The following is a 15544-nucleotide window of genomic DNA, read 5'->3' as shown; positions in this document are numbered from 1 at the left end:
CGACAGGGGGATGAACGGCCATGTTTTTTTTTTGGGAGGGCACTTTTTCTTGACCGCAGAGTAGTACAGAAGTACCGTGTATTTTTTCTGTGTGCTAATTGTGCGATTTTAGTTGTTTTTTTATTGAACTGTGCTAAATGTTGCTGTCCAACTTCTGTTTTGAACTAGGTATGTGTTTGGGGTACTAAAATTAATTCTGCTTCGCGCGAAATGTAGTTTAACAATAATAAGAGACAAATGGGTCGCACGTGGATTTCCACCATGTTTTACAAAATCCACATTTATCTCGACCATCCCCATGTATTATGTTTTAACATTATAAGCTTGCGAAGGAGCGTAAGGCAGCCTGGTTCTAGTTTTGCTAAATTTATAAAATTGACGGATCACGTTTTCCTTTTGTTGTCAAAGCAGGTTTTACAATTCACTAATTTTCCTAAAAGAAAATGACTCTTAAGTTTTAGCGTGGGTCTGTGGCTTTCACTTTTTATCAGCGCACTCCCTCACTTTGATCCCCTTTCTAATTATTCCGAGTGACGCTTTTGGTGTAACAAGTATTTATTTATTGCTTAACATTTTTAATCAAAATTTGAAAGTTTCCACTTTCCATCCCGGTAGCAACCAATTGGGTTTATATTTCAGGTATCTGCGCAGGCTTTTCCTTATCCAGGGATCTTCTACATTTAGGTATTTTCATCGTTTAGTCCCGGGGCGCCCTCCATATTATCCAAGGGGGGGCCCCTTGTCGATGATCCGGCTCTAATAGGCTAGGGTCGACTGGACTGTGTTTTTTTGTTTTATTGTTATGTATGTGTTATTGGTTGTTACCACTTTTCCATCCCAAACTAAAAGTGTTCTTAGATTACTCCGTCAACAAAGTTTTGTCGCGGTTTCGTTTACATTTTCCAGTTGCTGTAAATGTCAATTCTTCCTTATCGCGAGGGTCTCTCTCTGTTTGAGGGGTTTAGTTGCTCCTCACATCCAATCGTTGAACACGACCCCGCGGCCCCTCGTTTAACATGTTGTGCCCCAAGAGAGACCCGAAAACCATAACGCTTGGCGGGGCTTGCTGAATGCTGGTCCGCAACGTCGCTCATGGTGTAAGTTGAATCCGAGTTCCTTGGCACAGAACTTCCGGAATGGTAATCTGTTCTCGAAGTTTGTGGTACTTGACAAGCGTCGTTTGTTTTTGCTCTGAAATAGTCATATTCAATTCAACCGATGAACTTAGAGTACCCCAATTTGTTGACTTAACGTAAAGCAGTTAGGATTTTTCCCCTTAGCACTAAATCACGGGTAGGCGGGAAATGATAAAGTCGTAAGGATAGGTACCACAGACCCCCGGACCACCCAAAGCCACTCACTCCTTCTACAGCGTATCTGCCGTATTTTGTAAATTAACTTGGAAAAGAAAAAAAGAACATGCTGAAGTTCTCGCCTAGTGCCCGCTCTCGCTCGAACGGGCCGAAGTAACTGTTTTGTTTGTAATGTACATGACCCTCCTGTTTTTTCTGAATTTGAATTGTGTTGTTTATGAAATCAGTTTTGCTCAATTATCACTAACTGTCCCGTCCACGTTGTCACTTCGGACTTGTTCGTATTTTCAGGAGAGGTTTTTAGCGGAGCCTCATTCGGGGGTCTGGGAGAATGGCCAGAGCTCACCATTTTCCTAGAGTTCTAAATGAGTAGTCTTCTCACATTTGAGGAGACCTGGGTGCCCTCTCCCGAGACGTTTTTATTATTCATGAATCCCGGCGTTAACGAAAATCATAACTTTGAATAAATAGCTGGTTTTAATTATTGTGTTGTTTTATTTGCACTCTTCTGTGTGGTTCACAAACCCTGTTGGAACGAATCTGGTAATGTTTAATTTGTATTTAAAAAAAAACACAACGTAGGGAAATTAACTAAGTACGATCACGCGCTCTTGGCCAGTTTTTTTGAATTTTGCGGGTTTTATTTTTCATTGTGTATGTTGGTAAAAAAAAAAAAAATGAGATGGCCGATTGGTGGGAATTTTGAACTACCCACTTGGTTCATCACAATGTATTAACTAAAACGAGATTTAAACTTAATGGTGTATTAAAATTTTTTTCATTGTACCGTATATTTTAAAGTCTGTTTAAGTAAACATGATTAATTAATTAATTTAAACAATAATAATCGATTTGTATACAAACCCCTTGACAACGGAAGAAGAATTCTGCTAAAGACGCTACTATTTGACAGTTTCAAAGTTGACAATTTCAAGAAAAAGTGGAAAAAGTCAGAATAAATTGTAAACAATTTGTAACAAGTTCGAAAGGTAAGGATTTTCATTTTGTAAGATGATAAAAAACGAGGAAAAAAGAAGAGAAAACGCTCTCCGAATTAGTCGCCGGAGGACTATACATCCATAAGAACATAAGTACAAGAGTATCATAGCGAATCAAAAAACAGACGTGGTTAGTTCGGAGGAAAAACGTAGGTAAGTGTTGACCGAAAATTGCCAAGGAATTTAATAATCAAAACCCAGGAAGCCGCTACACAGATTTTTTTTAAAGTGTGTCCAACAAACAAGAAAAACGGCTGCTAAAGAAAAAAAGGAAACACGCAAGACTGGTGGAGGATCCAAAAAGAACAATAAAGGGAATTCGAGTAGTGAGAATTGATTTTGAGCATCGTTAACAAAAAAACTGTCCAAGGACTTACAAATGAGTTTGATTGTGATGCTACATTGGAACCAGCGGAATTAGAAGTAAATAAAATTAAAGTAAAATGTGCTTTTGTTAAACAATTGCGAAATATCTTACAACAACTTACGTATCAGCAGGAAATTCTGTTTCCTCTTCAATTAAAATTAAAAAATGTAAAATCACTTGCTTTTGCGAGATTTTAAACTCCCACAAAATTTAACGAACACTTTAAATTGCTTAACAACATAATTCTAGTAGTAATTTTTGTTAATCATACGTATACGTATCACACGTTACTTAGTAACTGAGGGAAAGAACTCAGTTTTCTTGTAAAGGTGAGAACTGTTCGAACACTATTGATCAATTTGAAAAATTCATAACTAAGAAGCTATTGCACCTTGAATATTTTTCTGAACGTTTTTCACTTCCAATACGGCTAAGGAATATGCGCTTTAAATCTGATTCGCAAGTTCTGGGACACCTGTATGTAATCAAAAATTGTTTTTATATCAATTTCAGAATAAGAGAATACAGAGTAGCAGCTAGTTCAAACATTTTTTTGATTAATTTCCAAAGAAATTGAAATTTCAGTAGGTGGTCCAACTGAAGCGGAACTGAGCTCTTAAATATCGAGCGATCCATTGAATTTATTATTAAAGTTGGCGCTGGAACTGATGCCGTAGATCTTTTTGAATCGATACACTTCTTTGTGTATAAATTAATTCAGAGTGTCTATAAAAGAACATACAGCGTGTTCCAAAATTGGCGCACCAACAACTTCCTAGTTTATCAAGGATGTTTAAATGTACAGTGGGGGCCATTAGTTTGGAAACACCAAGATTTTTCTATTGTAAATTATTTGTCACTTTAACAATGTTATTGACATATCAATTTCGGCTGCGACAGTCTGTTGAATGCGCTCAACGATGACATCGGTGACATGAGTTCATGATATGATGCTTACACTATCAAATATAGAAATATCCAGTAAACTAGATTAGGCCGGTGTTTCCAAATTAATGGCCCCCACTGTACATGAGAAAAATATGGAAAAAAATCTTCAGATTTACATTTTCAAATCGGGAAGGGTTAAATGTAAATAAATTTGGAATCGTTGCATGAGGTAGGTAGGTAGTTTGAATAATAAAATTTACCTGCATTTTCGCACTGCAGGGTGTATCCGAATTCGACCGACAAACTTTCAGGGCAGATTCTACGATCAAAAATAAGCATAAAACTCTTACTTCATATGGGGTCAAAAACGTTTAGTATGCGAGATAATCAATAAAAACATAAAAACAATTACGATCTGAATTCCTTGGATTTTATGGGCTTATCTGTGCATTGAACAGGGGGGCCAAATTTTGACAATTTTTGTAAATTGTACATAGCTCCTTTTCATTTTTGTACGTTTCATCAAAAAAATTCCACCCGATCCCTTTTGTTGCTGGTAGAACTTTTTAGTCGATGGAACACCTTTATAGGATGCAATCGGGTTTCTACAAATACATGTAGATTTTCTGAACTCCATATTTCTTCAGTTTTCTGCTTCGTCAAAAAAATAAAACTGATCTGTAATAATCTGAAAGTTAATTTTAAAATTGTTTAATTCAATTCATCATTACGAACCTGTCGTCATTCAAGCGCTTCTCAGAATCATCTGGTGGAAGTTCTTTTAGTGTTGAGATTTTATATGGATAGAAGTTCAGGTTTTTTCTATCAATTTTCTGACAAATGGAGAGTGGCACATCAGCCTGAAGTGATAACTTCCTGAAGGATTTTTTTCACCTTTGTTCCATTCGTTGGCGTAAATCTTCTATAATTTGTTCATTCACACTTTTCATACACTTTTACCCATTTCAACACTTCCAGTTGTCATAATTCTATCCAAAATCCTTCTGTGTGCAATTAAATTTCCTTCCACGATGTCATTTGGAAATTTTCCGAAAAAATCTTCGTTGCAAGCGTTTATAGAATAAACCGACTCTCCATTCTGCAGGGTACCATTTCGATAATACGACATCACAATGAAGGTGTTTTGCTCTAGCGATAAAAGTATTGTGGTTTACTGAAAAGATTGCTTAACTATTACTTACTGTATACGTACGAAAATAAATGTCTTAACTTCGCTACTTTGTAATTTGTTTTTGGTATTCACAGTTCACATTTATGTGGAAAAATGCAAGTGAATCGAGCGTTTTAAAGGCCCACGAGTGCCAAAAAAGCCCAGTTGACACACGAACGAGTTGAATACAACGTTTTTTTTTTTGTGCGACGAGCCCCTTAAAGGCTCCAAATAGCTTAAAATCTTTTTTGCGCGATTGTACTCTATTTGGTTGTTTACCACGTCTGTTTCCAAGATGGTAAGCTCTGTTTACTCGTTGCTAACGATAAACTCGATGGTAAGTAATTTTTGGTGTTCTAGAACGGTAAGTAAAGTTTATTCAAAATTAATTGATTATTATAATAATTTTTATGTAGACAGAAGTTGAAGACAAGATGTGGGGGGCACTTTCTGGAAACTCATAAAGCTCTTGTAGTCGGCTTTCCTTGGCGCTGCAATGAAATAGCATTAGCAAACTTGCCGCCACATTGGCATTGTCAAAATTTTCATACCCCGCATTTTTCTTGTCTTCTTGATTAGGTACACATTGAGGTTGTTGGTTTCGAAAATATGTAATTCTTCATTTATGTAGACAGAAGTTGAAGACAAGATGTTCGCACTTTCTGGAAATTCACACGGCTCTTGTAGTCGGCTTTCCTTGCTGCTGCAATGAAATAGCATTAGCAAACTTGCCGCGACATTGGCATTGTCAAAATTTTCATACCCCGCATTTTCCTTGTCTTCTTGATTACACATTGAGATTGTTGGTTTCGAAATTTCTTCATTTATGTAGACGGAAGTTGAAGACAAGATGTTAGCATTTTCTGGAAACTCACACGGCTCTTGTGGTCGGCATTCCTTGCCGCTGCAATGAAATAATATTAGCGAACTTGCCGCGACATTAGTATTATCAAAATTTTCATACTACAAATTTTTCTTGTCTTCGTAATTACACGTTGAGGTCGTTAGTTTCAAAAAATCTTTATTTGTGACGCACCCCACATTCAAAGTTTCTTCTACAATATCCACTTCGTTTTCGGAATCACTAATATCACTCATTTTACTGCTTGTTTTTCAACACAACTGGCGATATTTGCGCACAAAAACTGCAATGGCGGTAGTTGTTTGCAGATTGCCTTAGAAACGCGATACAAAAATCGACATTGTGGCAACACGATGTGAAGGGCGTCGTATCGCATTGCATTCTAGTTAGGAATGTTTTGTAATAAATATTCAATCGCGCAAAAAATCTCATAAGCATGACGAACGTTAATGACAATGTACGGATCTCAGACAATATTGGAGTCGTCGCAAGCTCCTCCTCCAAACAATTGTCTTCGATCCGTACATTGTCATTTCCGTTCTTTATACTTAATATACTATAAAATTAGCTTGACGTTTCGTTTTGAGAAGTGGTGACATTTATCAAAATCCGTTCACACAGGAAAAAATTTTGATAGTGTCGAACAAACAAAATATATATACCACCACGATACATAATTACATCAGCTTCTTTTATTGGTCACTCCTTTTGTCGCTAAAGAAGATACGATAATGGCAACACATATACGCAGCAAGAGACTGGCAAAATCCAGCCTCAAGAATGAAATTTTGTTTGGGATTTTTGTCTTTCCCACCCACCGCGGCCTCAAGGACGCCGCCACACACGTTGAGGAATTCCTCAAGGCTTTGACTGTTCAGGCCGAACCTTGAGGAAATCTCGTATATGGATGGCTACCTTTAATCGAAATCTTTCGTTGAATTCATATTCAGGATGGAAATGAAAAATGTTTCTTTTCAAAAATTTCTTGGTCTTTGAACTAATATTACTTCTTGAACTTCCTCTTTCGCTGCTGCTGTCATACATTATTCTTTATATTTATGTTTATTTTATTAATTTCATCCTATTTTATTTGTTTAAGCACAATTGTCAAATTAAATATGACAATTTATTTAAGTTGGAAGGTTTAGCAAATTGTGCATGATTATTTTACAAATGTGATTAGTGACAATTGCTTTATGAAACCAAAATCCTAATATTTGGTCCGAATGACAATTGTCATTTGTTGTTTGTCGTTTGTAAATTGTATTTGTCAATTGTAGATTTATGAGTAGGAAATATGCATGGAATATTTTTTGAGATTAATTTCTCTCAATAAAGACACTTGCATCAACTTTGGACGGCACGTCTGAATTCCTCCAGTTTACCTGATTTAATCCGAACACCCAAAAGGGTCTACTTAATCCTTCGACCGAGTTCCTCCAGAGTTATCAATACCACCTAGCGCACATGTAACACATTTAATTTTCAATTTTGTCCGACTGAAATTGTGATAGATTTTGAAATTGTAATTCACAAGGCAGTTAATTTTAAGTGGCCCACTGCTAAAATAATTGGTTGCCGTTTTCATCTAGCACAAGGCACAAGCATGGTACAGAAAAATCCAATCTTTGGGGTTAACAAAATTTTATAAAGATCCCCGTTCAGTAGAGGAGCATTTTTTAAAATTGTTTTTCGGAATGCCTTTTTTAAAGCCTAGTGATGTTGAAGAGTATTTCTTAGGATTATGTGAAATACTACCTTGCAACAACTCTGGTATTGTTCAATTCAGTGATTATATAATTGATAATTACATCAGTGAAGAAGCTCTATTTCTTCCCCACATATGGGCAAGTGCTTCCAATGTATCATATCGCATAAAAAAACATGCTGTTCTCGTTGTGTCGAAGGACCAAAATTGATAGTCGTATTGGGTAACACTAACAATTTATTGAATGATTTAAAATACAAAGAAGTAAGTATAGAGACGAGTCTTGTGTCGTTCTTTCTTTTGAGGGTTGATTTCTGCTTCTGGAGGTCCCCACCCCTTCGACAGAGGGGACGTTCCAAAAGTGGTTGGACGAAGTTCCAACATATGCGAATCATTTCATGCGAAATTTAACACAACTTTTTACCAAAACCATCCTAATTTGTATCAGTTTATTGAAGTTTTATTGCAGTTTCAATCCCAAATGTATGCCAAAATAAAAGGTGCATCAAAATAAAAAAGTTAGTAGACAAACCAGCCTAAAGCAAGAATTTGTCTCAAGGCAGATTGTGCAGTATGAAACAGGGCAAATAACAAGAAAGAAGTTTATATTTTATTACAATGGCCCATGATATAAGTAATTAGTTAGCATGCTGCGCTAAATCTTAATCCTTTCGGCAAGGTGTTCCGGAGGAATTCGGATAGGGCATTATAGCTACCTGAGGCTTGGTGGAGGAACTCGGATGCGTCCACTTTAGATGCCAATTTGGGAATGATGATGGAAAGCAACAAAAAATAAATGTTATTTATAAACAGTTTGTTTTACTGACATTTGCGACATTTGTAAAAAAAAATCTACAATTGACAAAATTGACAAACATTTTTATGAAACGTATATTTGTCAGATTTGTCAATTGTGCAATTGTAATTGTCATTTGTTTTAAATTGTAAATTGTAATTTTTATGAAACAGGCCCCAGGTCTCTTCTAGAGCCTGTAAAATATTATAGGGCTCTACCCATAACTACTCATCAGTGATGAGGCGATGTTTGGTGGAGAATGTTGTTGCAATGCTCACAACTGGCATGCCTAGACTGAAGAAAATCCGCATGTTCTCTTTCACATAAGATTTCAAGGAAGGTTTTCTATCAACTTGTGGGCCGGTCTTTTGGTTGATCGTGTGGCAGGTACAGTTTGAAGTTATTTTACTTCCAGTGAAGCCATGTAATAAGTCTTTTATTCAAGACTGGGTCTTTCGAATTTCCTGCGCGTTTGACGGGCCAAAGATACGCACAGTTTATCCGTAATGAGTTGGAAGATCTACTTGAGGATATACCCCTAGTTTTTCGTGCTAGCCGTTGGTAGCAACATGATGGTGCACCACCGCACTTTAGCAGAGATGTTATAACATTATTGGACTAGCAGTACTCGTATCCCCAGCGTTGGGTAGGCCGAAGTGGCTCATATCACTGGCCTGCTCGGTCTCCATACTTAACCCCGCTTGATTTCTTTCTTTGGGGTCATGTAAAAAACATAGTTTACAGGGAACCAGTTAATACAGAAGCTGAATTAAGAGACCGATTGCAGGAGGCTTTTCAAGTGATTACTTCTTACATGATAAATAAATCGCACGCCAGTCTGATCAAAAGAGTCCAGCTAGGTATGTATCCAAAATGAACGGGGGAATTTTCGAGCATCTCCTTTGATTTCGTTTGATCCGTTTGTTGTTTTCGGTATTTTTGATTCGTCGATTGTTCGTTTCGGTTTTCACCCAGTATAGTTTTGTTAAGTTGTATTACATGAATAAATACGGTCCTTCTTAGAACCATTCATAGTCGTTTTATTACCAACAGGCGTATATGATTAGATTTAATTGCTATTATTAAATACCGGTCTTCGTAGATCACCCACTCATCCACTATTGCGATGCGCGATTTTCGAATATGAAATTCCGACCTTCGAACTCGTACGTCCATAAAATAGTAGTTTTTCAGCTTCATACCTTCCTGTTGTAGCATACAACAGTAAGTTTCAATTTCGGGTTTTAGTTATGTCTGTCAGTGTCAGTGAACCTAACCAAACATCTGTCAGCATCAAAAGGTTCGTTCACCAAAAAAATGTGCACTTGAATTATTTTTCATTCCTTAGCAACACTTTTACTGTAAGCACCACGGCTGAACGAGAGCTTCTGGGATTGGTCACAAAACAAAAGACCTTAATTTTTCTGCATTTATGGCATTCCCATTGCTATTACTACTACCACATTTCCGCTGCGGAGGCAGCTGTGGGCCAGCCTGTATATTCCAGTCAATTGAGACATAAAAATGGGTCCAACTTTGCAAAAGGTTACCTATCTAGTTTTGCTTTTTTAGTATGTTGTTTGGACCTCAGCAAAGAGTAAAAAGCCAAATTTGCAACTTCGCGCACTGAATGGTAGCCAAAAAACTAAGACATTTTCGCACTATTTTCAGTTTTTTCTCAATATCTTCTAAGGTATGAGGCTCATAGAAAAAATTGAACTCATCTGTTTTAGACTAGATTAAATTCACTACAATTTGAGGCTTAAGTGAGCTCTGTGCCTCTAGTTTCTGAGATACAGCTCTTCAAAAATTGGGTATTTTTACCAATAAGTGAAAAAGTTTTGTTTACGTCTCTTATTTTATTAAATATCGTCAAAAATACTCCTCCCATGAGAAAAATCATAGGTAATGAACTTGAAGTATATTTATTAAGCTTTAAATTGATCTCTGATGGGCATCTGCAGGTGCAATTCTTCTCCCAAAAATGGCATATAACCGAGAACGGCGAAAAATGTAATTTGGGAAAAATCAATGAAAACACGTTTTGAGCGCATCAAACATCACATAGAGACCTTATACCGGTCAAATAAGTTATTTTAACTTAATTTAGTAGGTGTGATTAACAAACTTAAAAGGAGTCTATGAAATTGGTGATGAAATAATACCCTCAGCGCCGGACTTGTTCTGGTGTAGTTGACGTCACATTTTGAAGCCAGTGACAGAAGCAAAGGTCATTCTCAAAAAACCTGCTTCGTTACTTTTGATCAACCAGTGTTCATTAAAGCTAGAGATATTGTTGAGGGTGGCCAACATTCTGAGTTCAGCTGTGTGATTGTGAGGCTTGGAGAGTTCCATCTTCTCATGTCATTCATGGGTTGTACCAGTGGCTCGAAGGGGCTACTTATTACAATTTATGCAGATCACAGCGCGGAGAAAATGCTGAATGGTCATGCCTATTCACGGGCTCTACGAGCACACATTTTGACTAATTTTTGGATGAGGTAGACTTGACTGGGAAGGAAAGGGCCGAAACCGAGAATTGTCTTCGTTTTCTTTTGAGAAATAAAGTCTATTATTAATAAGATAATGGTGCCACATCAAAGATGTGGGTCCAATATTTTCGCATGTCAAGTCTCGTAAAACTATTCATCCAGGCAGAGCGTGCGGATGATTGGAACCTTCACCTGTATACTATCCATAAAATGAAAAATACTACCTTCATTTTCATTCAGCCGGTCACTATTTCTACGCAAAGAGTGTCCACTTATATCTGCAAGATATGATGGCGCTAGTATATAGTGGTCTATGAAAAGCTACGGAGGATTGACACATTGACGTGGAATGTCCAGCAGTGTGCTAGCACGGTGGACCGTAGGAATGGTGTTCATGGTGTACATATGCGAGAACAGGTGCCAGTCAGAGTTCAAATTATTAAAGCTAAATAAATATACTTCACGTTGACGTTTTCCGAGGACTGTCACTTTGTCGCTCACGCGCGGAAAATTGTAGAAAACGCTCGCTCTTCGAATTTTTTGTTAAAATCAAATGTCCAGTGATTATTGTAACTAGTGACAACGAATAAACAGAAAGAATTGTTGTGTCAGTTTGTGTCGGTACTGTCGGTGTTCTTTGTGTTTTTACAAAAAACATTGCTCAAAAGCCTGTAGAAGGAAGGGAAACTGTTGAGGAAGCGTTTTTGTGTACACCTCCCGAAATTGTAAGTGCAGCAAAACGACCAGAATGCACACTTCCAGAGCATGGATTACTTTTCAAAAACCGTAATTATTGTACTTTTAATATCAATATTGTGAATAATTAGTTTCTGATTTTAAGAAGGTATTACATTGATTTGGTTCAAATAAAATAATATTTAGGTAGTAGTCATAGTTGCGATTGTAGGAAAAATCTTGTGTGTGTTGCGAGCGCAAATGTACATTGTCGATCTCTCAATCGACAATGTATCACTTTGCGCTCTTATCTCTTAATACACAAATAGCTATTTTACATGTTGGAAAAAATACCCAATTTTTGAAGAGTTTTATCTCGAAAACTACTGCACGCACAGAGCTCACATAGGCCTTAGATTGGAGATAGTAAATGTAGTTTAAAAAAGATAAGTTCAACTTTTTCTATGAGACTCATATCTTAGGAGATATTGAGCAAAAACTGAAAATAGTGCCAAAATTTCGCAGTTCTTTGGCTACCACGCGCGCGCACAAGTCTTCGAATTTGCAAATTTGGCTTTTTACTCTTGGCTCCAAACAACATATCAAAAAATTAGAACTACTACTTTTGCAAGGTCGGATGTAGAGGGTGACTGACGAAAAACCTTTGATGCTGTATCTTGCTAATTATTTATCCCATTTGAATAAATGATACATCAAATGAAATAATTTTGAAAACACTTAATGAAAAAAAAATCTTGCGTCCAGTTTTTGACAAATGAACATCAGCTTCTTTTTATCAAATAGCACTGTACATTTTTTTCTATTCAGTATTGTAGAGATTTGTCTTCTGAATATAAAAATGCAAAGAACTATACCCATTCATTAAACAAAAGTCAAGAAATTAAAGAGTAAATGTACAAAATTTAAAATTCATGTGACTAAAATAAACAAGAGAGAAGTTTGTTCTAGATGCTCGAAATATGAGCTCTGAATATTCATTTGTCAAAACAGTTTGATAATAATAATAATAATGTTGCTGTGACCTGTGACTAGTGGGTCCCTTTTTTATTGATAACAGCCTCAATCAAACAAATTATCATATTATTTATTATCAAACGAAATAAGCAACTTTCTGGATGAGATACCATTAGCAGTGTTGAATAGAGTCGTGTTTCATCAGGACGGCGCCATACCACATAATGTACGCATGAATTTTGTATTTTTAAATCATTTAAATCATTTTGGTGAACGATGAATGGGTGGTTATGGAGCTGTTCGATGGCCCAGTACATCCCCAGATTTGAATCCATTGGATTTTTTATATTCATTACAAACTTTCGAGACAATGTTTATTCGACCCCACCAGGTACCCAAAAAGAGTTAAGAATAGAAGCGAATAGTGCGAGTATGTCAGGAAAAACCCCGAAATTTTTTATTGAATGCAAAGGTGGGCATTTCTAGAAGGTATCGACAGTGTCAGCAATAGCATTGAGGAAATTTTAAGCAACTAGAATAGATTTTGTATTGTTTACAAATGTGATTACTTGATTTTTGATTTTCAATTTTTTTCAATTAAAATACATTTTTTATATAATTGATTCAAAAAATTGAAATTCACGCATAGTTATCTGTGCATGAAGTGGGTCATTTTCTTACGTGTCTTTCTTTTTACATTGTTAGTAAGATCGAAACCATAGAAACCATACAAAACGGTGTGTGAAATGCAATTTCACGCATACGACTATTTCTGTTTTTCATTTCACGCACTGTTTTTTATTAGTTACCTAGCAACATGGTCACTGCATTGAAACTTCAGAGTTCCTTCAAAAATTTGAATTTTTAATTTCAATTTTTTGAATCAATTATAGAAAAAATATTGTTTATATTTCGTGCGCGAAGATGTTTTTGTGCATTCAAAGGCTTATACTGCCTCGACCTTCGTCTCGGCGTAAAAGACCTTTTCATGCACAAAAAAACACTCTCTTCGCGCACTTAATATAAAAATACCTATTTTGTTTTTTCTTTTAATGTAAGAAATTCAGAAGAAGATTCTTTATAAGAACGAATAAAAAAATATATAGTGTGTAATTTGAAAAAAGAGTTGGCTATCGTCTGTCAAAAAATAGATGTCAAAAAAAATATCGAATAGAATAATAATGAAGTGTTTTTCGAACTGTTTCATTTGATGTTTCATATATTCAAATCGGATAAAGAATAAGTAAAATAGAGCGTCAAAGGTGTTTCGTCTGTTACCCTGTATTATATTAACTGGACTAGTTTTCATGTTTTAATGGTTGGTTCATAGACGAAGAATAAGGAATAACGCTTCAGATAAAAAGTTGAACTTACGGACTAGCGTGTAACCGTTCAAGAAAACAGAATAAGGAATAAGGTGTAAAGGATAGCTAGCAAAGCTGGTTAACTTTTATCTTTATTCCTTAAGGCTCGCGTTTACCTAAAAGAAATTTCCTAGTTGATGTGCAGTGGGTCCTCTATTTACAAATTTATATTTTGGTCAAACGGGTCAAACAAACCGAGAGACGCAGGTACCTTGAATTAGTCACAGACGCTCAATAGAGGGTGGAGGATTACGATCCTGTCCTGTTCCGTACCTAAATACGGAGATAAAATTTTGTGTTGGAAAGACAAGTCCTACAATGCCAAATCTGAATTGGCTGCACTGCAAACTGTTGTTTCATTCCATTTTATTATTTATTAGCCGACCCCAACAGACGTTGTCTTGTCCAATCCAAATTTCAGTAAATTAGTTTGTGATGATGATTTATTTTCTTCCATTAAATTTGAAATAACAATGAATCTCATGGTGTTTTATTTACATTTCTATTGCAAGATCGATGTTCAAGTGAACAATCCGATAGCGAAATAAATTGGTATAGAAATAAAATAATTACATTTGTTGGACAGATCGCGAAACAACAGAAAAGTAAAAACGGATGTAATTTTAATTTAGGCTGGAATGCGTTTTTCCAGATTTTTCTCCAAATTTTCCAAAAACATTTTTTCAATTGAGTTATTTCCATCCCGGGAACAAACCGAACAAAAAAAAAAATCAATTAAATATGTCGTCAGTTATGATCGAGAGTGCATACAAAAATTATAATTTTTGTAATTCTCCCGATTTTTTTTAACAAAAGGAACATTACATTTTAAAAAATTAAAAATATTGAGCTAAGAATTTGTTTTAGTATTTTTTTGTAGGTACATAATATACCTACAATTTGATCGTATAGGACATTTTTCTGACTTTGAAGGTCCGACTAATAAAACTATAATATTCACCAAATACAGGGTGCAGCATTGTGTAGTTGTATTTTCCCAAAGTATTACGATTAAATCTGCATTTACTCCCTGCAGATGAGGGAATGAATTTTAGTTCGGAGTTTCTACCTGATTTGTCAAGAATTATGAATGAGACAAAAATGACCCTTATGGTAAAATATTTTTAAGTTAAAATTACAATGAAACGGTTGGTTTCACCTTGTGTCCCTTCGGTGAATAATTGAATATTATCGGTTTATTAGTCAAAAAAATTTGCTATAGATAAAGTATAGGATTATATTATGTACTCCCAAGTAACGATTTTTATTCTTTACTTATTCTGTACTTGCTCATGTAATAGTAATAGTATACTATTATTTCATACAAGAAGTCTGTTCTGTATCATAATTTTATTGCAAAAATAAAAAATCATATTATGTATTTTGTGAAAATTGCATCATCTTTTTTCCTGTGGTAATGGCCGTTGCTATTGTTTTTTACAATGAGTATTTCCTTCATGTGTTTAGCAACCAATTGCGTGACAAATATTGACCAATCAAAACGAGAAAACAAAAAATAACCCGATAAAATTTCTCTAAAATGCAATGTGCAATAATCTGATAAAAAATGCCGGTACCTGATTTTTTTTTATTTAATTATTTTGAATAAAAAGGATTGGAAATAATGCGTTTGTTTTCATTCTATTCAGGAAATAATCAGCCGTATATCCCTCGTGCAAAATTTTAATATCGGCAATTTTTTTGCTAATGAACTCAAACATCCATAAATTATTCGGTCAAAAGACCAATTATTATCAAATAAAAGCCCTCGACTTCGTCTCGTGCTCTTATTTGCTAATAATTGGTCTTCTGACCTCATTTATGGATGTTTTCGTTCATTAGCAAAAAAATTTCCCATAAAAAATTTTGCACTTGGGATATAATATGTGATTATTTCATTCATCATTATTTTCGACCAATCGTAAGGCTTTATTT

General features: G+C 35.6%; 2 long non-coding RNA genes across 2 annotated transcripts in view; one reads left to right on the top strand and one right to left on the bottom strand.

Annotated features, from left to right (window-relative positions):
* LOC138128565 (uncharacterized) overlaps nt 1–15544 on the top strand; it is a 275295-nt gene that overhangs the window by 196958 nt on the left and 62793 nt on the right. The window lies entirely within an intron of this gene.
* LOC138129188 (uncharacterized) lies at nt 4980–6150 on the bottom strand. The gene is made up of 3 exons (XR_011159138.1): nt 5702–6150; nt 5501–5641; nt 4980–5437 (listed from the first exon to the last, which is right to left on the bottom strand). It is a non-coding gene; the product is annotated as an uncharacterized lncRNA (long non-coding RNA).

This window comes from Tenebrio molitor, chromosome 4, assembly GCF_963966145.1.
Source record: "Tenebrio molitor chromosome 4, icTenMoli1.1, whole genome shotgun sequence".
Classification (NCBI taxonomy): domain Eukaryota; kingdom Metazoa; phylum Arthropoda; class Insecta; order Coleoptera; family Tenebrionidae; genus Tenebrio; species Tenebrio molitor.
Note: the sequence above shows the minus strand (reverse complement) of the source record. Positions and strands in the feature narration are given on the sequence as shown.